Source organism: Tenrec ecaudatus, chromosome 3 (genome assembly GCF_050624435.1).
Source record: "Tenrec ecaudatus isolate mTenEca1 chromosome 3, mTenEca1.hap1, whole genome shotgun sequence".
NCBI lineage: Eukaryota > Metazoa > Chordata > Mammalia > Afrosoricida > Tenrecidae > Tenrec > Tenrec ecaudatus.
Genome location: NC_134532.1, coordinates 149,586,615 through 149,609,655, shown reverse-complemented (window position 1 = coordinate 149,609,655; position 23,041 = coordinate 149,586,615). Strand labels below are relative to the sequence as shown.

The following is a 23,041-nucleotide window of genomic DNA, read 5'->3' as shown; positions in this document are numbered from 1 at the left end:
CTGTCTAAATTCTCTGGATTGTTTTAAGTTAAGGCCCTGATGGTAAAGTCTTCACGATAAAATCAGAATCCTACCTTGTGCCCTTGAGTCTATTCTGACGCACAGAAATCCCAGGAGAGATGGTTGACCTGCTCATCGGCTCTCCTGTGGGGTAGTGCGCTCCGAGTTGGACCGCGGCACAAGGTTGGTGGTGGAAGCTACCAGCTGCTCTAAGGGAGAGAAGTGAGGCTTTCTGTGCCCGGAACGGATCAGAATTCCTAGATCCGCTTGCTCTGAGGCAGAATCTGCTCGACTCACAGCAGGGAGTTTCTTAGTTTCCCTCTTCTCTGCATCCCATTCTCTTTAGAATGTTTAGTCATTTGCTTGTGATTGTAGTTTTGAAAATCAACAAGGCAAGGCATAAAATCTCGTTGTTTTCATGGTGATACACATAATGTTAGAGTACGTAGTGATTCCGTGGCAGGATTTTCCTCTTTCATGTAAGATAACTGGCTTTCCATTCCTCGTCAGTGTACTGGACCGCCACCTTGTCTGTCAGGGGAGGCTTGCGTGTTGTTTTTTATCTTGAACAGGCTTCGGGACACTTCCTTATGAGATGGTTCAGAAAGCAAAGCGTGGCGAACTATCTCCAAAGATCAGCCACTGAAGATGTGATGGATCACAAAGAAGTGATCCAAACCAATCATGAGGATAGCACCGGATGGGGTGATACTTCTTTGGATGGTGGCCCATGGTAGCCAGGAGTCAGAAGCAGCTAATAAAGAAAATGAGATTAGCCAGTGCATTCTGATATCATTACACAAACAAACAAACAAATGAACATCTATAACCTAGTTTTAGAACAAAATGAGCTCCAATTGTCTATAATCAGATAATGTAGTTAATGAGAGGTTTCTATTTTCCAGTCATACGAAATCATAACTTTGCGTTTATTTTTTAAAGAAAACAAAGCAAAGACGTAAGATGTGAACTTCTGACCAGTAGGATTTCAGGCATCTCAATGTCCTTAGCCCACTTTGTGAATTTTGGGGTACTTTAAAACATATATGATCTAAATAAAAGGGGAAGCAATATCTTTCATGAGGTTTCAACATGTCCCAGACATTGGACAGACATTTACATACCAAATAAGGGTGGAAACACTTGCATTGGGCTACCTTTTGACTTACTTAATTTAAATAGGTCCATGCGGTTAGATGTGACAGGTGTATGGGTAGTTCACTAACCTCTGTCTTATCCACCTTCCCACAGTGACTGGGGTGTAGTTTTCCTTCTTCTTTTTGAAAGAACCTTGCATCACTACAGTTTCCGTATACAAGTATATGTTTTAAAGATTGCTAGCAGGGTTCCAGTTCGTGCCCATATACATTTATTCCAAGCAAAATGAGTTTAGACATGTCTCACTGATCAGTAGATGGCCACCTTAATTTTCTGAGGATGACACATGTCTTAGTCCAGTTCGGGTGCCATAAAAAGATCCATCAAAACTGACTCCCAAGGCTATGTGCTGGGTCAGGTAACGTGCAGGCAGAGATGTCGGCTTGAAAGGTTATGGCAACTATGTTGTTTTTAGATTCCCAAGGAATAATCTTGATCCACATTCTCAAAGAACACAGGACAATCACAGGAGCTTAGGAGGAAGACAATGTAAGAATATAGAAAATCTAGCATGAACAGCTACATGCACATCCAGATTCATCATAGCATGGCGTATAATAGCAAGATGAAAGCAACCAAAATTTCCATTGGTGAAAAAATAGATAAACCATGCATGGGTTTGGATTTATGGCAGGTCCAATCCCATGGGCCTTTCACAGTGTCCCATGCCAAAGCAACCTGTAACCCTGAACCATTGCCTGGCTTTACCCTGAAGCGGGTTGTGCGGGGCGGGGGGGGGGCGGTGGTGGCGGAAACCTTGGCAAAGACACAAAATGGAATACTACATTTGGTGAAAGAATAATAATGTATCTGCAAAGCACCTAATGAGATGGATGGGTTTGGAGGGCCTTATGCTTAGTGAAATTAGTCAAATACAAAAGGATAAATATTGCATGAGACCACTGTTATTTTTTTTAATCAAAAGGATTTCATATCCAAAGAAGCAGACTTTGCATGGCTACAAGGAGAGGGTGGGAGAGAAGAGAGAAGTGATAGGTTAGAGTGTAAGTCAACTACCTCACTGCCACCAAGCTGAGGTCAACTCGCAGTGATGCTACAGGATGGGGGCTTCCCTGTGGGCTTCCGAGACTGTAACTCTTTATGGAAGCAGAAAGGAGTGGCTGGTGGTTTCCAACTGCTGACTTTGCAGTGGGCAGCCCAGGGAGGAGCCCACTATACCACCCGGGCTCCTCAGGCTGGAAGGTAGACAGGTGTGAACTTGGGTGGCAGGGAAGACGATAGGCTACAAGGAGAAGCGGAAAAGGTGGGGAAAAAACAGCAACCACTGAGGGTTTCACAAGTTATTAAAGTTGTTGAATCAATGCAAAATCAATGATGTGACCCCCATGTAATCAATGCAAAATCAATGATGTGATATGTAAACTCCCATGTAATTCACAATACAAAGTTGGAGGGTGAGCATAATAGAGGTATAGGAGGAAGGTGAAAGGAAAAAGAGGAAGCAAAAGCTGTTTATGGAGGTATAGCTATAGGCATGTATATATATGTTTATGTATGTTAATGTGTAATGAAAGGAATAGAGGCCAATGTACATATATTTCTATGTTAAGTATTAAGGTAGCAGACAGACTTTGGATCTCTACTCAAGGCTTCCCTTAACAAGACATTTTGTTCTAATAACCTGGCACTCTTTGATACTCACCTTCCCAACATGATTGCTGAAGACAAAATGGGTGCATAAGCAAATGGGGTGAAAAAAGCATATGGTGCTCAGCTATCAAAAGATATAGCGTCTGGTATCTTAAGGGCTTGAAATTAAACTAGCAGCCATCTAGCAAGGAAGCAAATAAGCCCACATGGAAGAAGCACACCAGCCTGTGTTCATGAGGTGTCAAAGGGAGCATGTATCAGGCATCAAAGGATCCAAAACAAACAATTATATCAATGTGACATGGGGGGAGGGGTTGGAATATAGACCCATAGCCCATCTGTAGACAATTGGATATCCCCTCACAGAAGGGTTATAAGGAAGGGTCAATTCAACCAAGGTACAGTATAGCACCGATGAAACACACACCATTCCTCTAGTTCCTGAATGCCCCCACACACACACATAGAACCATAGACTATCATGACCCAGTTCTACCTTACAAATCTGACTAGACCGGAGAACACACATTGGTACAGATAAGCGCTCTCGACACATGGCATTCAGGACAGAGAAACCCTCAGGAACCGTAGTGGGAGCACCAATATCACGAGAATGGTTGGGGAGGAGGAAAAGGAAGAAGGGGGAACCATCCCAAGGTTGGCTATGTTCCCCCCACCCCCACCCACCCCCAAAGGGGACTAATAACAGAAATGTGGATGATGGGAGACAATGGACAGTGTAAGATACGAAATAATAATAACAATATATAATTGATGAAGGATGTAGGAGGGTGGAGGAGGGAAGAAAAAAAGAGGAGCTTATACCAAGGGTTCAAGTAGGAAGAAAATATTTTGGAAATGATGATGGCAACATATGTACAAATATGCTTGATACAATTGGTGTATGGAATTTTATAGGAGCTGTAAGAGCCCCACAATAAAATGATTTTTTTTAAGTTTGCAGAATAAAAAAAGTGTGAAACGGTATTGGTGAGGCAAAGGTCAGGAAATGTGCCCCCGGGGATTTATTGTTTCCGTCATGGCATTGTGTACCTGCTCATTCACTGGGGTAGCAAGAGCTCTCCAAGAACCTTTTATTAGAGCACCTTGACCTTGCCCCTTAAGACTCCCTTCTGTTCCCCAAACTACAAGAACATTTCAAAGAAAAATAATTTGAGCCCCTCCGGGATGCCTAACTGCCCTGTTGACCTGCTGTAAATCAGAGTGCAGACTTCTTTGGGGAAGCAAAATGGAAACACCGCTTCACAAGTGTACACATATAGATGGAGGGATTTCCAGAAGCAATCGCTTCGCGCGTTGGTATTTTTTGTTTAATAAAGGTTTCTATGGGTTCCATAGCAATGCTTTTTGACTGACACCAATACATGTATTGTAGAAGACTCAGACAAGCAAAACATTAAAAAAAAATAACTTCTGTCTTGCTGCCTCTTAAGGATCCCCGCTGTTCAGACTCAGTGTTCTCCTGTATGTTTTCTGTAAAGTCGCCGATACTTGATATCCTTCTTTGGAGCGTGGCCACCGTGCTTAGTGATAACTTACTCCAAAGGTAAACCGTTCCGGTGGCCTTTGAGTCAACCCTGACACTCTGTGTGTCAGAATAGAGCTGAGCACCATAGGATTTCCAATGACTGCTTTTCTGAAAGCCCTCACCAGGGCTTTGTTCCCAGGCGCCTCTGGGGGATGGCAACCACTAAGCTTTCCATTGTCTCGCTGATGGGGTGACCTGTGCACTGCCCAGGGATTCCATTAAGCAGACCCTCTCTTTCCAGAGGAACTTTCAGAAACCGTTCCCTTCAGGAACGTTTTCCTGAGCAGTTCCGCGAAGCTTTAAAATAAAAATTTTGAAAGCAATTTTCCCAATGATATGCCTGAATTAACTTGCCATTTTTCTGAAACACTTATGGTTTAGTTCTAATTCTACACCTACAGAAAATCGCTATCACCCTCTGAGTCAGTCAGTTTCTCATTCAAAAGATCCTGTTCCCTGACCCCATAAAGTATGGCTCGCTAGTTTCATCTGTCTTTCACTACTTTGCACATTGTAACAGGGAAAAATAGGATCGCAGTACCTACTTTATTCTTGACACCATAAAAAGAATTGTTTTGGAATCAAATAAGGAGCCCTAGTGGTATCACAGGAGACCTGGTGGTATAGTGGTTATGAATTAGGCTGTGATCCACAAGGTCTGCAGTTCAATGCCACCAGTTGCTCCTCGGGAGAAAGATGAGACTTTCTACTCCCATAAAGAGTTATAGTCTTGGAAATTCACAGGAACAGTTCTACCCTGCCCTAGAAAGGTTGCCATGAGTCAGAACTGACTCGGTGGCCATGAATGAGTGGTATACTGGGTTATGTGTTGGCCTGCTAACTGTGAGGTAACGTGATCAAATTCACATGCCACTCCAAGGAGGGAGGATGGTGGTGGGTTTTGTTAGAGACCTATTTTCATAGGGTTCCCTGGAGACGCAAAACCAGTGAAGCTTATCTATGCATATGAACAGTCATAGCAGTGGGCAAGTCCCAAGTCAGGACAAGTCCCAAGTCGGTGGCACTTGTTATGGGGTTAATGAACACAGGGTAGCAGGAAGACCGCAGGCTTGTGACTTTAGAGGTGAATTAATCCGAGCCTGGCAGGTAAGACAGACAGACTGTTGATGACTACCAAGGTAGACAGGCAATAAAGATGGTAGGCCGTTAGACAAAACCAGAGACCATGGACCAGATGCAGAATCCAGCAAGCTTTTCTAGTGTCCACGTATAATAGGCTCTCACCCCCTTCCAACTGACTGCATCAGAGCTGTGATGTGATCATGGTGTTGCACCCACCCTAATCATCCTACAACTGATTTGCAGCTCATAGCAGACCCGACTATGGAGGTGAGCCCATCGGGCTTACATCGTGAGGAGTTACTAGGTCTTTATCAAACCACTGAGAATTGTGGCCCAGTCAGGTTAATAAAAAAAATCTTAATTATGACAGAAGCAAATCTACTAAGTTAGAGGGAGAACAAGATAAATAGCTCAGGACCAAGCCGCTGTCCGCAGGTTCATCTGGAGCACATGTGGGGAATGCCTGGCCTGTGATCATCGGTATTAACTAACATCACAAGTCTTATGGAGGAGAAGCGGCCCCAGCCATCACATCGTGGTTGGTCGGGGCCACGCAGTCGGTTCAGACTCAGGGCAAGCCTAGGTCAAACAGAAGAAAGCACGACCAGATACGGAGCCATCTTGATAATCGTTCTTATGTTTGAGGCCATTGTGGCAGCCACATCAAAATCCATTTCATCAAAGGCCTTCCTTGTCTACCAAGCATGATGTTCTTCTCCAGGAACTGGTCTCTCCTGATAACACGTCCGAAGTACATCAGATATAGTCTCGCCATCCTTGCCTCTAAGGGGCATCTGACTATACTTCTTCCAAGGTAGATCTGTTTGTTCTTTTGACAGTTCATGGTACTTTAAATATTCTTTAATAGCACCATAATTCAAATGCATCAGCTCTTCTACAGTCTTCCATGTCCAGTGTTTAAATGCATATGAAGCAAGTGAAAAGCCTATGGCTTGGGTCAAGTGTAATTTAGTCCTTAAAGTAACATCTTGTCTTTCAGCAACATCTAAAGATGTCTGGTGCAACACATTTACCCAGTGTACTCCATCCCTTAATCTCTTGACTGCTGGCTCCGGGAGCATTGCTTGTGGATCCAAGCATGACAAAATCCTTGACAATTTGAATCTTTTCTCCATTTATCATGATGTGATCTATTGGTCCACTAGTGACAATTTTTGTCTTCTTATGTTGAGTTGTGACGTATGGTGAAGGCTGCAATCCTTGACCTTCATCAGCAAGGGGTTCAAGTTCCCCTACTTTCAGGAAGCAAGGTTGTGTCATCTGCATATCACAGCTTAATAAGCTTTCCTCCAGTCCTGATGCCACATTCTTCATCATGTAATCCAGTTTCTTTGATGATGGCTTAGCATAGAAATTGAGTAAGTATGGTGAGAGGGTACAACTTTGACACGTACCTTTCCTGATTTTAAAGTACTCAATATTCCCTTGTTTGGATCTCACAACTACCTCTTGGTGCATGTACAAGTCCCAAATGAGCACAATTAGGTGTTCTGGGATTCTCATACTTTTCAAAGCTATCCATAGTTTGTTATGGTCCACACAGGTGGATGCTTTTGCTCAGTTAATAAAACACGAGTAAACATCTTTCTAGTATTTGCTTTCAGTCCGGATCCATGTGACATCAGCAATGTTATTTACTCCACATCCTCTTCTGCAACTGGCCTGAACCTTTGGCAACTCCCGGTCAATGTACTGCTGCAACTATTGTTGGATGGCCTTCAGCAAAATTTTGTTTGCATGTGACATTATTGATATTGTCCTATACGTTTAGCGTTCTCTTGTGCCACCCTTCACATTAGCCAAACTCCCTGCCATGGAGGCAGTGCTAACTCACTGAGACCCTTGTTGGGCAGGGTAGAGCGGCCCTGTGTGTCCAAGGCTGTAACTGTTGGCAGGAATAGAAGCCTCGTGTCTCTCCTGCTCAGAGGCCAATGCTTTTGAGCTGCCAACACAGCCACTATGCCACCAGGCTTTCACCATGGGTGAGTTAATGAAATGTTTGATCAATGTGGTCCTCAAATGATGTTATAAATATCCAAATGGGCCTTGGCAGAAAGAAGGTCCCCCAACCAGGGTCTGTGGATATTTTGTGAAAAGAATGGGAATTCCAGAACATTTCAGTGTGTTCGTGTGGAACTTGTACATGGATCAAGAGGCAGTTGTACAAACAGATCAAGGAAATACTGTGTGGTCGAACATCAGGAAAGGTGTGCCTCGGGTTGCACCCTCTCATCATACTTATTCAAACTGAATCCTGAGCAAATCATCAAAGAAGCTGTGTTATATGAAGAAGACTGTGGCATCAGGACTGGAGAAAAGCTAACTACCTATGATATGCAAATGATACAATCTTGCTTCCTGAAAGTGAGGAAGATTTTAATCCCTTGCTGATGAATATTAAGGATTTACATTACAACCTAAAGTAAAGAAGACCCAAATCCTCACACGGGGCCAATAGGGAACATCATGATAAATGGAGAAAAGATTGAAGCTGCCCAGGACTTCATCTTGCTTGGAGCCACAAGCAATGCTCATGGACACAGCAGTCAAGAGATCAAACAATGTATTGCATTGGGAAAATGTGCCAGACAAGACATCTTGAGATGTTGGATAGCAAAGATGTTACTTTGAAGACTATGTTACTTGACCCAAGCCATGGTATTTTGGTTTGTTTGTTTATGATTAAACGGTTTATTGATGAAGTTATAAGTTATATGGCCAGTGAGGAATGCTTAGCATTGAGTTGTTTATCAGGACATGTTACAAAGTTCTTTTAGGCTAGTAAATGCCCAAAGGGACACTCCATTTCACTGTGAGTCTCACACAAGCCCCAGTTCTAAGGATCAGCTGGGCATTTTCAATGGCCTTATCTGTATGTGAAAGTTGGACCTTGAATAAGGAAGGCTGAAGAACTGATGCATTTGAATTGCAGTGCTGGTGAAGACTGTTGAAAGTACAAATAAATCTTTCTTAGAAGACGGTTGGCCCACAGTGCTCCTTAGAGGCAAGGATGGCTTTGGACCTATTGTCAGAAGAGACCAGTCCCTGGAGAAGGGCATCCTGCTTGGTAAGGTGGAGGGTCAGCGAAAGGGAGGAAGGCCCTCAGTGGTTACTGCAAGATCCTCAAACATAGAGCGACTGTGAGGATGGTGTAGGACCAGGCAGTATTTTGTTCTGAGATGTAACAGCAATAGCAACACCCCTGATCTAGAACACCGATTCGCAAATGGTTTTGACCTATTCCTCCCTTTTAGAAAATAAAGTTACTTAGCAATCCCTGGTAGTAACAAACATTTGCACAATAGCCCATAATGAAGGGTGAAGTATAGGTATCTGCATTTGCAGATGAGGGTGCCTAGCATCAGTTGAAAGGTGGTCTGAGCATTACAGCCTTATTTTGCCTGAATTGTTACAGTATTTCCTGGAGGGCAGTATCACTTCGGGACACACTGAGCTAAAACAATGATCTATCATGAAAGGTAGTATATGGTAACAAGACTCCAAAGGAATTAAGTGAGCAGGGAGGCAGTCAGAGGTGCCAGAGCAGATGTGAGACTCAATGGATTGGAGCAAGATCTTTTGGGTTTCCCTGCAATGGGAGCATCACCTGGCCGTGTCCCCTGGTCCCCAAGGCCAATGGGACCAGATGGTGGTGACCACACAGGCAGATGTGCTGCAGCTGAGGAGTCTAGACACAGAGCTCTGCATCTTTTATACCTAGTAGTGAATGCAACACACCAGGTCCGTCCCCTGGGAGCTGGTGGTTGTTTGTATGCTAGTTACTCCTGTGTCACCTTGACCTGCTGAGTCAGCTATGCGACTAGCTGCAGAAATGGCTCGGCAAAGGCAAAGTGTCACAAGACTTGAACACACTCAGCAAAAAGTGAGCAGATGCTTAAGCTCATGGCAAGCTCTCTCTCCCAACACTGAGCTGCCTGCTTCATCCTTGATCCTGGGAAATAGACCCTTCCTTTATCATTCCATTTTACAGATGAAGAAACCGTGACTCAAAGAAAGGAAAGCACGTTGCCCAAGGTCAAAATCACCTGCTCAAGGTTGGTGAGAAGTGGGAGATATATATAGATATAGGTATAGAGATAGAGATATAGTTTGGTTCTTTGGCCCTGGGTTTTGAAAATAACCCTAACAACCAAAATGCCTTTGTTTTCCAAAATCCCTGGGCCAATAGCAGCAATGCAAGCTCCACACCTGGTGAAGTCAGTAGGTGAAGGGAGACGGAGCCTAATGTAGGTATGCATCCATTGGATTGTTGCTGACTTTGGATTGGGGCCCAAGCCACGCATACTTACTGAGTTTCCAGTAACTAGGGGGCCAGAGGCCTTGGGCTACTCTCTTTGGGGCCTCCCGGGTAGAAGAGGAATCTGGTGGTATAGTGGGCTATAAATTGGATTGCTAACAGCAAGGTGAACAGTTCAAAACCACCAGCCACTTCTCAGGAACAAAATGAGCCTTTCTGTAAAGAGTTGCAGCCTAACCTAAAAGGTCCTCTAAGGGCTTTCTGGGTTGGAACCACCTTGCTGGCCACGCACCTGGTGTTTGCACCGGGAGATGAGAGCACCCAGGCACAGGAGAATGTGGTGGCACGATCCTGAGGACAGCGGAAGCCTCTTGCCAGGACCTCCAGTGGTGGGATTCAACTGATTTGAACCAGTTCAACAGAACAGAACCTAATTGTTTGGTTTGGCAAAACCAGTTGTTAATACGGCGCTTGTAATCAGGGTTCTTTCTAAGATGAAAATCACAATATGCATCCCTTACTCTTTCTAAATTTTCATCTGCACAATAACACATTCCAAGTCCTAGTAGTAGTGGGAAACCAATCCGTAGATATAAGAATTAGACAGAACAATACTTATAATACTTATTTATTCATTTCACAAAACTTGTTATGCTTCTGATGAATGACTACATTTTTATTCCCTTGCACTTGTTAAACATCAAGGGAAAAGGTGCCCAAACAAGTAGAGGATGACACGCTGTCATTCGTTTCAGCTTTGTATTACACCCCAGATTCCCATGAGATATTTATTATGAGCGGATGATACAATTCCTAAAAGTGTTCAAAGAGCTAAAAAATATTGTCAAAATAATTACCTAAGTTCCGAAGAAGTGGAAAGGAGTTTTCAAAGATGTATGTAGGATGCTCAGGGAGGAAAAATTACCGAACTGTTTCTAATACATGAAAAACAATGACTCTTGTCTAATTGGCCTAGCTCTAAAGGAATGGGGTCCTACTCCTACAGTGAACAGATGGTCAAGGATACATCACACCGCCAATGATGCTTGGATAAAAGCGAAGAACATTGCAAGTGAGGACACCAGTCAAGAAGCAATATGGGAAGATCTTCAATAACAATTTTATTGTTTAGGCATTATTTAATAATTTTTCATTAATATGTTAAAATGCTTTCTTATCATATAATCTAGTTTTGTGTGCCTTTTCATTATTCTTATGACATAATAAGCTACATATTGGTATGTTGTTTTTGTACTTAAAATGGTCATTAGGGAAGCGATCATGTTGTTAAATTATTGGACTGTCACAAGTGGACCTCTCACAGAGATGCCTGATGTATCTCTTGGCTGGAATCCTTCCTGGTTACAATACATGGCCAACTGTAAGATTGGGAAGTAGCCTCTGTAACTTTGGGAAGCTGGTGTAGAGAACTGACGAGCTCACAGGGCAGTGGGCCAGCAGAGACTGGCAGTAGAGTTGATGTACATCGACCCCCACACACACAGAGAACAGGGACAGAGAATGACTACACGGGTAGATGGTGGGAAAGGATAGTCTTTCTCACTTGTGACCTAGTCCGAGGAGAGAGACACAGAGACAGAGAATGATACAGAGCCAGCTGAAATGGAGGGAGCTGTGGAGACTCTAAAGGAGCCCTGTTGGTGCAGTGTTTACAATTGTATGGTTAGCAATTTGTTGGATGGCAAGGTGGGAAGTTGGAAACTACCAGCAGCCCCGAGGGGAAAAGACTGGGCTTTCTACTCCCATAAACAGTTAGTCTCAGAAACCCACAGGGGGTTACTATGAGTCCACAGTGACTTAATGGCAGTGAGTTTATTTAATTTATTATTTTAATGGAAACCCTGGAGCCGCTGGCTGGTCTGAAGTGGTTGGAGACTGAGGAATGGAAATGTGAGAAGATGAGGCCTAGATCCACTCACTTCCAGCTGGGAATTGGGTTCATGCAAATTCCTACTGGTTAGCTCATGATAAAGGTGGGATTTGGGATCGACAATACAAAGTGCTCCATTTCATTCAGAAGGAAACCAGGAACCACAAGGACTGGACTTAAGTTATGTGCTTGTCAAAAAAAAGAAAGAAAGAAGTATGCAAGCCAAAATCAATCTTAGGTTGTCTATATGAGGTTCCCAAAGTTAATTTACTTGTAAAGACTTTTAAAAATAGAAATAGTAAGTACACTGAGCATTCATGTTTTTATATTAAAAAACAAAATGTTTGAGGTGTTTTTGAATGCAGGTTATGTCAAGGTCAGGAGGTGAAATTGTACAGTTTTAACTTAGCCCCTCAATTAATTCTTTTACCTTCTGGGAGAAACAAGAGCCTTGTTCGGTTCTCTGTTATTTGCGGTATTCGCTTATGGTTGATCAAGAATGACAGACTTCTGTTCTATTATTTGAAAGAGATTAAAATTGAGTACTATGAAGAGAACCACGAGTACTTCCTCCAGGGAAATAAAATCATTTTTCTCTTCCTTTCAATTACTCGAGACATAAACAGGCCATCAGCATTCTCCAGGCTATTGTTTGAGCTTATGTTTATTTCTTTAATTCAGGAAAAGAACCCATTTATGTTTAATTCAGCATTGACAGTGAGTCATTGAAGACCCATGCCCGGTTGCAGTAGTAAAGTCAGGATGAATAAAATGTAGTTTCTTCTTTTGAGGACCTACTTTTGGGGAAGATGGCTGTGTGTGAAGTGTGCACATTGACAGAATCACGCTTGGGCACCTTTACACAACCAGGGGAGATCGCTGTGTATTCAGTGCATGCGTGTACACACTATGGGGGAGATGGCTGGTGTGGCATGGATGCATTGACACAGTTTTGCAAGGGAAAGCCTGGTGTGTGATATACAAATGTACACAACCGGGGGAGGACAACGTAATTAACTCTGTAACACGGAGCTGTGTGTGCCTCCGGTGCTCAGCCCGTTCTTACTGAATGCAAGGATTACTGGATGGATCAAGGTAGGATGGTAAGAGTGCTTTGGGAGAAAGAGAAAATGTTACGAAAGTGTAAAAGAGAAACCGTCATGCATTCGGGACATGTTTCTGGTATGGCTACTGTGTACCAGACACTGTTTGGAGCATTAAGTATGTGGTGTGAGTAGTTGGTTGGAAGTTTGAGAAGATAACATGAAGGCGCTGACACGCATGCTGGATGTTTATGTTTAGATTTACATGCTCACAGGGCTGAAACGTGCCTGTGAAAAGTTCAAAGGCAGATAGAAGTTCAATTTGGCTGGAGATACAAGTATCGTTAAGATGAAAAAGAAGCTCTATACCAACCTCACTGAACAAAAGCCCATCAGTGCCGGAGGGCTAGTTTCCAGAGGTAGGGAAAAGCCAGCCTGTGGGCTGCATACGGCATGTAAAATCACAAATACCAGCTAAGGTCACCTGCCTCCCCAAAGAGAAGCAGCTCCGGCCACCACGCTAGGGGCGAGCTAAATGATGCTATCAATATCCAAATGGTGCTTGGTAGAAAGAAGGTTCCCCACCTCTGGTTTAGATCAAAGGTATCCAAACTTATTTGGCCTAAAGTCCCCTTTCTAGAAGAAAAATAAATAGTCATCACCCTTTTGACGATTAAAACCCTTTTATCATAGTCCATAGTCCAGGAAAAAGGTGTAGGAAGCTGCTTGTGTGGCCCCTTGGCTGCACAGGGGGTGAGACCACTCACTTTGGGAAGCACTGCTTTAGGCTTAGTTTTCTATTCAGTGGGGAGCTCTTGAAACTTCTGAGCAATGAAGTCATAGAAACATAGTTCTTGCGGCGGGGCCAGGGGGAGGTGCAGATTTAACATGAAACATGGTATAATATGGATGAAGATGAAGAGTTATGGACATGAAGGATGAGATCTTGATTCAATGGACTAGTGGGACAGCAGGAGAAAAGAGGGTAAGAGAAAACCTGGGGAGGCAGAGCCCATAAAATACAAGCAAGACCATCCACAAAGAACTGTTAGAAAATAAGTCAGCTAACGATAACAGACCCCTGAATGACCCCTGAATCTCCAGTTCGCCACGTGGGAGACTTGGCGCACTGCCGATAAGAATAGGGATAGCAGAAAGACAGGTTGTCAGAGAAGAGGGGACGCAGATTTTGCATATGCTGCATTTGAAAAGAGAGGAAGATGCACTTGGAAAATAATCCATCAACAGTAGAAATGAGAGATCCGGGGTCAATTTTATAAAGAATCATCTATTGCAGTATGAAAGAAACCGACGCAAAAGCGTAGAGTCAAGAGATGTATTCCAAAGAAGTAATGGAGATACAAGCTACTGAGCAAGGGAGCCAGAGATGTGAATGAGAGACAAAGGATTCGAATCCAGGAGTAAAGCAAGACAAAGAAAGAAGGGAAACACTCCCTTGGGGCATCTTTGGCACCCTGCACCACATCAAATATATGTGATCCTCCTCCAGACATCGGGAAGGTTCCATTAGTGCCGAAGACCCTTCCTTCTTCAGGCCTCTCTTTCCTGCAGGTGTGGAGTTTGACTTCTTTGAAATAAGAACTAGAACAGGGCCATCACTGCCAGGTGCTTAAGGGAGTTTCCTGGTCTTAGCTTCCTAGGTTCTACCCCACCCACCAGGTGTGGAGTCTGAATGGCCATTCAGATTTCCTGTCAGGACAGACCCTTGAGATAGAGCACTGCACCTTTCAGAGCAGGTCGTCATCGCAGGTGATGATAGTCTGTTCTCCTGGAGTTGCTAAGGTGGAGGCATTTCTTGATTAGCTATGTTCTAGGTAAGGGATGGACAGGATTCCCACCACAGGGACAGTGTGGTAGGTAAAGACTTGGAGTCGCTAGAGGTGGAGGAGATTCTTTGTAATGGTCCTAAAAGAGCCTTGGGTCAGATGAAAAGGATTGTTTCTAGTCGTGGCTGAGTCCATTTGGACTCATGTCAAATCATCTGTGTTATAAAGTAGAACTATTCCACAGGGTTTTATGGTCTAATTTTAAGCAAGATTAACTATAGCCAGGAGCCCTGGTGTTATAGCAGGCTGTGCTCTTGGCTGCTAACACCAAATTCAGCAGTTTGACCCCACCAGCCACTCCTTAGGGGAAAGACGAGGCTTTAGGCTCTTGTGGAGATTTACAGCTTTGAAACCCAAAGGACAGTTATTCTGTGTCCTACGGGCCGGTGCAAATCAGAATTAACTTGGTGGCAGCGAGTTTTATTCATTTATGGCGTCTTAGCAAGCAGATTGCCAGACTTTTCTTTCACGAGGTTGCTGGGTGCGATTGAATCACCAATATCCAGATTAACAATTGAGTGCAAACTATTTGTACCACCTAGATCTATCCAGCCACCCTTTCCCCTCCACATCTGCCTCGACAGGACGTGTACCAGGGCCATCACAAACTCATATGGAATGGGAATTCCTTAAATTGCATGTAAGTTCACATCTAATTTTAGTCTTAAAATAAACAGAAGGGAAACTTAGGTTACACAGGATTTTCATCAATGCTTAAGGTTTTCAGTTCAAACAAGCAAGTCTAGCAGCCACTGCAGTGCGTTTATAGAAATACTTTCACCTATCAGATTATAATTTTAGTCATATCTATGTCTGCTTGATCAGTTTTCCCCCCTGGGAGCTAGAGAAGTTCTGCAGCTGCAATAGAAACAGGGATAAGAAGTTCCCCTACTATACTGCTGGACTCAGCACAATACAGGCCTTGCCACAGATGAAAGTGAGGTACGTAAGAACAGTACCAGAAAGCAAATGGACCTCAGACTCTGATCCAAGAGACATGGATTCAGTATCGTCCCTGGAAAGCTTTGGAAAGTCACACATTGCTACAAACTAAATTAGGAAGACATGGAAAACCCTGGCAAAGGGAGTGCACTTGGAATCAGAAGGTGGGAAGTTATCCAAACAAATGGGTGTTGACCGAACGTAATATTTAGGGTAATCAAACTCCTTTTGCCAGACCGCAGCTTTCTTGCCTAGGCTTACCTTTAACACATTTGGCGCATGAATGCCAGTTAGACCTATTATACGCTGCTACTCCGAAGTGGGCAATGATGGCTGAAATCGTCAGATTGGGTTGCATTGTGAAAGGGAACTCTTGTGAGGTGGGAGCAGGAAGTAGATTTAGAGAAGACAGAGGTCAGAGAAGAACCCAGAGTGCAGTATTGTGGCCGCAAGGGGAGGAGACTTCGTGACCACTCTTTCCAGAAGCCACGTAAGCAGCAATATACATATACATTCAGCCTGTGCATAGCACTGTGTGCTATGGACAAAAGAGTCAGCTGGCATGGGTTCTTCCCACCGGGGATACTTCTGCATACAATAAGAGACTTGTGAGAATAGTAAAGGAAAAGATGAATTGCCTTACAGACTAGGACAGCGTATGGAGCCAACTTCTGCTTCTGGACAGGGTGAAGTCACTGAGACCGAAGTTAACTTTCTACGTCAACAAGTAAAATTACAAACAAATTCTATGAAACTGTGATTTCTAAGCACTAGAAAAGAAGCAGAAATCCTGAAGAGAAGAGAAACAACTTGGCAGGGCACGGACAGAGATCTCCTCTGGGTAGTTGGCCAAGCAATAGTCTCCAAACTTCCTGGCCCAGATGAGCAAGGGCCCCGTGCTTCCCCAGCCTGCTGGTGACGTCTCTAACCATTACTTCCCTAACTACTAAGAAATGGAGAGACCTTCCATTGTTTTTGTGAGGGTTTCGTGATAGCTAAAGCAAAAGTGAGAGCCATGCAGCACATAATAGCAAAGGAAAATGGGAACTACATGTCGGTATTTTATTTGGGTCAGAAGAGGTTGATTAGTGGTGGGGACAGGACGGCACGTAGAGGAAGTTGGGATGACCAAGTGCAAGAAGAAACTTTTAGGTGTGAATGATATGCAGTTTTATGCTAATTGTGGTGAATTAAATAAAAGTATATGATGCAGACAGAATAAGTTAAGACAAGGGAAAGATCAGTATAGCTTGTGATTAGACTTATAATTAGTGAGAGGACAATCTACAATAGAAATCAACCTTTGATAAAATGGTTAGACCTAAGGAATCAAGGTAGAAGGAAGGCCAAGAGCAGGCATTGGTGGGAGGTGTGGTGGGGTCAAGGCACTCGGTGGGGCAGTGGTGAAAACAGCTTGACTGCGAACTGAAAAGTTGGTGGTTTGAGCCTCATGCAGATTTACAGCCTTGGAAACCCCATGGGAATGGTTCTGATTTGGGTTTAGTAATGGGAAAGGGAAGTTGATGTTCAACATTAAGTAGAATGATCCTTTAAAGAAGAAGTCTTCCTCTAACTTTTAAGGTTAATTTCTTCCTGATACGTAATGACTGTCTATTTCAGGAGATGCTCATATATCCTTAGCTTTGAAATGAAGCCATTTACACTGAAATATCACTAAATCCCTTTAAATGGACAGCAGACGATGTTGGTTGTCATGGCGTGGCCTTTCTCTGGGATGAAGTAGCTAAATGTCTGCACTTGTTCAGCTCTTTTATGGCTATGCATACTGTACGCTTAAGTCAGAACTCACAAACAAATCATGTTTATGTTTGTGAACTTTTACTGTCCCTTTTCCCCACAGAAAAAAAATAAATCAATAAAAGCAATGTAAAAGATGCATAAAATTGTTACTACTATAAACTAGTAAGATGACCCCATAGAGACTCTTTTCTGGCTGCTCAGCTTCTTGGGAGATGCACACAGCCCCAATCTGTTTGCATTAATGTGATGAAAGGCATCCCAAAGCAAAAGAGAGATTATACTTGAAATTCCTTGCAAATTAAGACTACGTCAAAGAGAAATCTTGAATGTTAGGTTATAGATCTTGGACTCAGCAGACGTAGAAGGTCTGGAAAAGAGCAGCAACAAGATGAAAACCATCTCGAAGTCCTCTAGGAGCCACAGAATGAGCCAGACCCAAAATAAGGTGACAAGGCTATCAAGATCTATCATGGGTTGGTTGGCCCACCTGAAGAGGTTGTCAATAAAAGCAATGGCAAGACAATCTCATTAGTAATAATAACAGTGTTTATTATGTGTCCAGCACCTGTCTAGATGATCGCTTGGATTAAGTACACCTTCATTATGTATTTTCGGAAGACAGATCTAGTTGTCTACTTCTGAAAAGTCAGCCATTGAAAGTGCCAGAGAACACACTTCTACCCTGACACACATGGGGTGCTCATGAGTTGGAAATAATTAGCCAGCAACTAATTTGGTTTGGGTTATTACATTTACATTTGAGAAAACCCAGGTACCAAGATATTAAATAACTTCCCCAGGGTCATGGAGCTAAAGAGACGGGTCAGGCTCTGAGCAGGGCAGTCTAACTCCTGAGCTCTGTGCACGCGGCATGGACTTCAGGCGCACCCTGGGCAGCTCAGTCTTTTGATAGGCACTGGGAGTGCGTTAAAGAAGGAGTCAAATTCAAGAGAGTTCTGAGTACATCGCCTTCCCTCCATCTCCATGGCCACCGCCATAATCCACGGCAGTGTCCTCTCTTCTCTGCAACAAGCACCAGCTGGTTTCCTTATCTCCACATGCACCATCCCATAATTGTCACTCCAACCTCACCAGAATGATTTTCCAGACGCTTAAAGCTGACCCCACTGCCTTCTGGATCAAATCCATTCGGATAAAATTCAAAGCTGTGTGTGTCTTACATGATCTGGTCCCTGGTGGTTTATTAATCTTGTCTCCTCCCACTCACTCTTTTGCATTAAACTTGATGCTCTCTCATGTCTGGGATTTTATACAAGGTGCTTCTTTGGTGGGAAATGCTGTCCCCTTTCCCCCAGTGTATTGTACTTCATAAACTAACTCCTACTCATCCCTTACATCCAATCTTGGCGGTTGCTTCCTTCAGAAAATACTCAAACAACCCCCTGACCATCATTTACCTTAGTTGTCATATTCTTGAACAGGTAAATATGTTATGCTATCATTAATTATATTACATTCTAATCTCCTGTCAAATAACTGGCTGCCTCCACTGAATATTAATCTCCATGAAGGCAGGGCCTTGGTTCATTGTATTATTCCCAGCATTTAACATGGAACCTAGTACATGAGGGGATTGCAATTTTTTTTTCTATGAAGAATGGAGGATTCGAGTCTGATGGGCTATAGAAAGTAAAAGAGATCAATGTTTCCCATAATACATTAAACCTAACTGGTGCCATTGGCAGAATCAAGGAGCTATTAAAAGGAAGGGGGTTGGTTACACAGTTTATTTGGAACCTGTTGAGGTTGGTTACAAAACACCATCTAAGAAGAGATGGCCCGTGTGCACCTGGGACATTGGAGCTGAAGCTCCTTTGAGAGTAAGGATGGACATTCAGACTTGAAAATGCCTTAACACTTCCTCACATTTCTTAGAGAATTAGCTTTTCTCTGTTCACCTGATACTGTTCACGTAGACTGACTGTTGTTTTATTACCATGAAACGAAAATCAAATAAAGAACTTTTTTTCCCCTTTCCTGGCCTACTCTGCGCCAGGTAGTACGGTCAGTCGTGGACAGGGAGGAGGACTGGGGCCCCTACCTCTTTGCGAAAGTGTGCATGTCACTGTCACCATGCTGTCATTTGCATAAGTGGTGAGCCAAAGGGTCGATTGCAGAGAAAGGAGCCAAGGGTGGAATGAATGCTCTTGCTTCCATTGTAGAGCAAAGACAAATGCTTCTTCATATCTCCCATAGAATCATGTTGGCTTTCCAGTGCATCCTTATTTGATAAGGGCTGGGCAAAGTAGATGATCTGGACGAATGCAATTACAGCTCCATGGCCCTAAAAAGCGGCTCTTAAGCTCCAGCCTGCAGAGACTGGACTGGCAGCTAGTTCGTGTTTTCAGGGTGCAATGTGACCCAGTCATGCCAAAAGCTGGCTTGGAGCCAGAGAAATTGTGTTTCAGTAGCCTGGCAGATAGTCCTTGCACGCCCCCCCCCCTCCCCACACACAGATGAGCATCTGTCCTGAGGTCCAAAATGTGCCCCATCCCTTTCCCTAGAGGTAGTTGTATGAGAGACTGTCTGACAGGACGAGTTATTTCTTTCTGACAGATCACTTAGAAATTGTGTGTGTGTGTGTGTGTCCGTGCGCATACATGAGCCCTTGCATGTTCTCTTGTGTTTATTCATATGAATATTTCTCCACAGTGCAAAGGAAATAATTCTCCAAATGTCCCCGTGACTTTAGGAATGCAAGTGTCTTGTACAAAATGACCAGGGTTTACAAAGACCACGTTTGAATCCCTATCTTGACTTTGACAAGTTTTTTGACTTGAGATTTGAACTTAAGTAAAGGGAAAGATGGTGACAGAAATCAGAGGGGCATCGAAGAGCTGGTGGGGTGGGGAAAAGAGAAAGTTCATTTTAGACTGACAATACGTTTAAGACTTTTGGGTCCCTGGGGCTGTCCTAAGAGCTAGGAGTCAAAGGGCATTCATGGAGGTCTAGACAAAGACATGTACATGCAAATATATATAGGAGGATGGGGAAATAGATCTATGTGTCTATATTTATAGGTCAAGTATTAAGGTGGCGGAAGGACCTTGGGCCTCTACTCAAACACTCCCTCAATGCATGAATACCTTCTTTTATTAAATTGGAACTCTATGATGCTCACTCTCCCGACACAACGGCTGGAGCCAAAGTGGGTGAACAAGTAAATGTGGTGAAGAAAGCTGATGGTGCCCGGCTATCAAAAGAGATAGTGACTGGGGTCTTAAAGGCTTGAAGATAAACAAGCGGCCATCTAGCTCAGAAGCAACAAAGTCCACATGGAAGAACACACCAGCCTGTGTGATTGAGTGGTCCCAAAGGGATCAGTTACCAGGCATCAAAGAACAAAAAATCATATCATTGACTGCACACCTCCATGATAGGATCACTGAAGACAAATGGGTGCATAAGCAAATGTGGTGAAGAAAGCTGATGGTGCCCGGCTATCAAAAGAGATAGTGTCTGGGGTCTTAAAGGCTTGAAGGTGAACAAGCGGCCATCTAGCTCAGAAGCAAAAAAGCCCACATGGAAGAAGCACACCGGCCAGTGCAATCACGAGGTGCCAAGGGACCAGGTATAAGGCATCATGCAAAAAAAAAACAACTATATAAGTGTGTGTATGTATGTGTATATATGTGTATATGTATATATATACCATAATAAATGAAGGGGGAAGTGCAGAGTGGAGACCCAAGGCCCAAGTTTCGGCCAATTGAGATTCCCTCATAGAGGGGTTTAGGAGAGGAGATGGGTTAATTAGGGTGCGAGGTAGTACCGATGAAAAACACAGCTTTCCCCCAGATCCTGGATGCTTCCTCCCCCCAACTACCATCATCCGAATTCTACCTTGCAGGCCTGGATAGGACAGAGGCTGTACACTGGTGCATATGAGGGCTGGAGGTACAGGGAATCCAGGGTGGATGATACCTTCAGGACCAAGGGTGTGAGGGACGATGCTGGGAGAGTGGAGGGTGAGTGGGTTGGAAAGGGGGAACTGATTACAAGGATCCATATGTGACCTCTTCCCTGGGAGAGGGACAGCAGAGAAGGGGGGAAGGGAGACTCCGGATAGGGCAAGATATGACAAAATAACGATGTATAAATTACCAAGGGCACATGAGGGAGGGGGGAACGGGGAGGGAGGCGGGAATAAAAAGAGGACCTGATGCAAGGGGCTTAAGTGGAGAGCAAATGCCTTGAGAATGATTGGGGCAGGGAATGTATGGATGTGCCTTATACAATTGATGTATGTATATGAATGGATGGTGATAAGAGTTGTATGAGTCCCTAATAAAATGTAAAAAAAGAAAAGAGGAGAAAAAAATGATTAGGGCAAAGACTGTACAGATGTGCTTTATACAATTGATGTATGTATATGTATGAACTGTGATAAGAATTGTATGAGCCCCAATAAATTGTTTTTAAAAAAAAGAGAAAGAAAACGCCACAAAGCAGGGAGCTTGGAGAGCAGAAATTTCCTGTCTCCAAGTGTGGGAGGCTGGAGCTCCAAAATTCCAGCATCAGCCAGGCCATGCTCTCTCTGCCAGCTTTCACTCACAGGTGCCGAGGCTGGGCATTCAATCTTTCTTTTGGAGAACACAGTTCAATTTAGAACAGGTGCAAAACCACAAAGGCATTAAGAATTAGAGACTACAGACTGGACACTTGGGTCTGGGAATCACCTTTAAAATAAAGCCTTGAGATGGAGCTGTCTCTGTGTAAAATTAAATGCATGTGAGTTTGCAGTGCCACTTTATAGTCCCAACATCGGCAGAGAGGACATAACCCAAAAGAATAACTCAGAACCCTGTAAAGCAGTGGTTCTGAACCTTGCTAATGCTGCAACCCTTGAATATAGTTCCTCATGTGGTGGTGACCCCCCCAATCAGAAAATTATTTTCGTTGCTACTTCATAACTTTAATTTTGCTGCTGTTATGAATCTGGCAACCCCTGTGAAAGGGTCATTCAACCCCCACCCCCAACGGGGTCGTGACCCACAGATTGAGAACTACTGCTATACAGGGTTTCTGAGACTATTAATAGTTAAGAGACTAACAACCTCATCCTTCTCTCGAGGATTTGAACTGCTGACTTTGTGGTTAGCAACCCAACACCTAACCCACGGCCTGCCAGGGCTCCTTAGGAGAACATAAAAGCAAAACCCACTGCCCTCCCTCTGATTCCAACTCATAGCAGCTGTGTTAGTCCGGGCAGACTAGAGAAACAAATTCATGGACGCTCAGATGTGTGTAAGAAAAAGGCTTATATACAAGAACAATTGAATATTAAGAAAACATCCCCCAGTCCAGACCAAGTCCATAAATCTGATATTAGCCCATACATCTGATACTAATCTATAAAGCCCTCTTCAGACTCGCAAAACACATGCAATGATGCCAAATGTAGGAAGATCACAGACAAGTGTGTGCAAAGTCTTGTGGATCCAGTGGTGGTACAAGCATCTCAGCACTGGCAGGGGTCTCCATGTGGCTCCTCCAGTTCTCAGGGCACAGGGTCTAGCAGTGTAGTGCCAGGTGTCTGGTCAGTAGAGCATCTCTCAGGGAATGAGTCTTGAGTCTTGTCAGTAGAGAGGCTCCAAAGGAGTGAGCAGAGAGAAAGTGTCTCCCATCTCCAAGGGGGAAATGCAGGAATTCCCAGAATCCTCAGGGGGATGGCCATGCCCCCACAGAGACCTCATTGGCTGTACCCTGATTGGCAGGCTAGACTCCACTCCTACACTCTTAATTCTCTCAAGTCCCAAATTGACACCAGATTATGTAACTACCACAGCGTCCCTATTAGACAGAGTAGAACGTCCCTCTTTGGCTTTCTGAGGTTGTACATCTTTATAGGAGCAG

The 23,041-nt window shown here is 43.8% G+C and overlaps 1 protein-coding gene and 1 pseudogene across 1 annotated transcript in view; both read left to right on the top strand.

Moving 5' to 3' along the window:
• PARM1 (prostate androgen-regulated mucin-like protein 1) overlaps window positions 1-23,041 on the top strand; it is a 129,134-nt gene that overhangs the window by 44,722 nt on the left and 61,371 nt on the right. The gene's annotated exons all lie outside the window — the stretch shown is intronic.
• Window positions 1,770-1,887, top strand: LOC142444147 (small nucleolar RNA SNORA42/SNORA80 family; annotated as a pseudogene).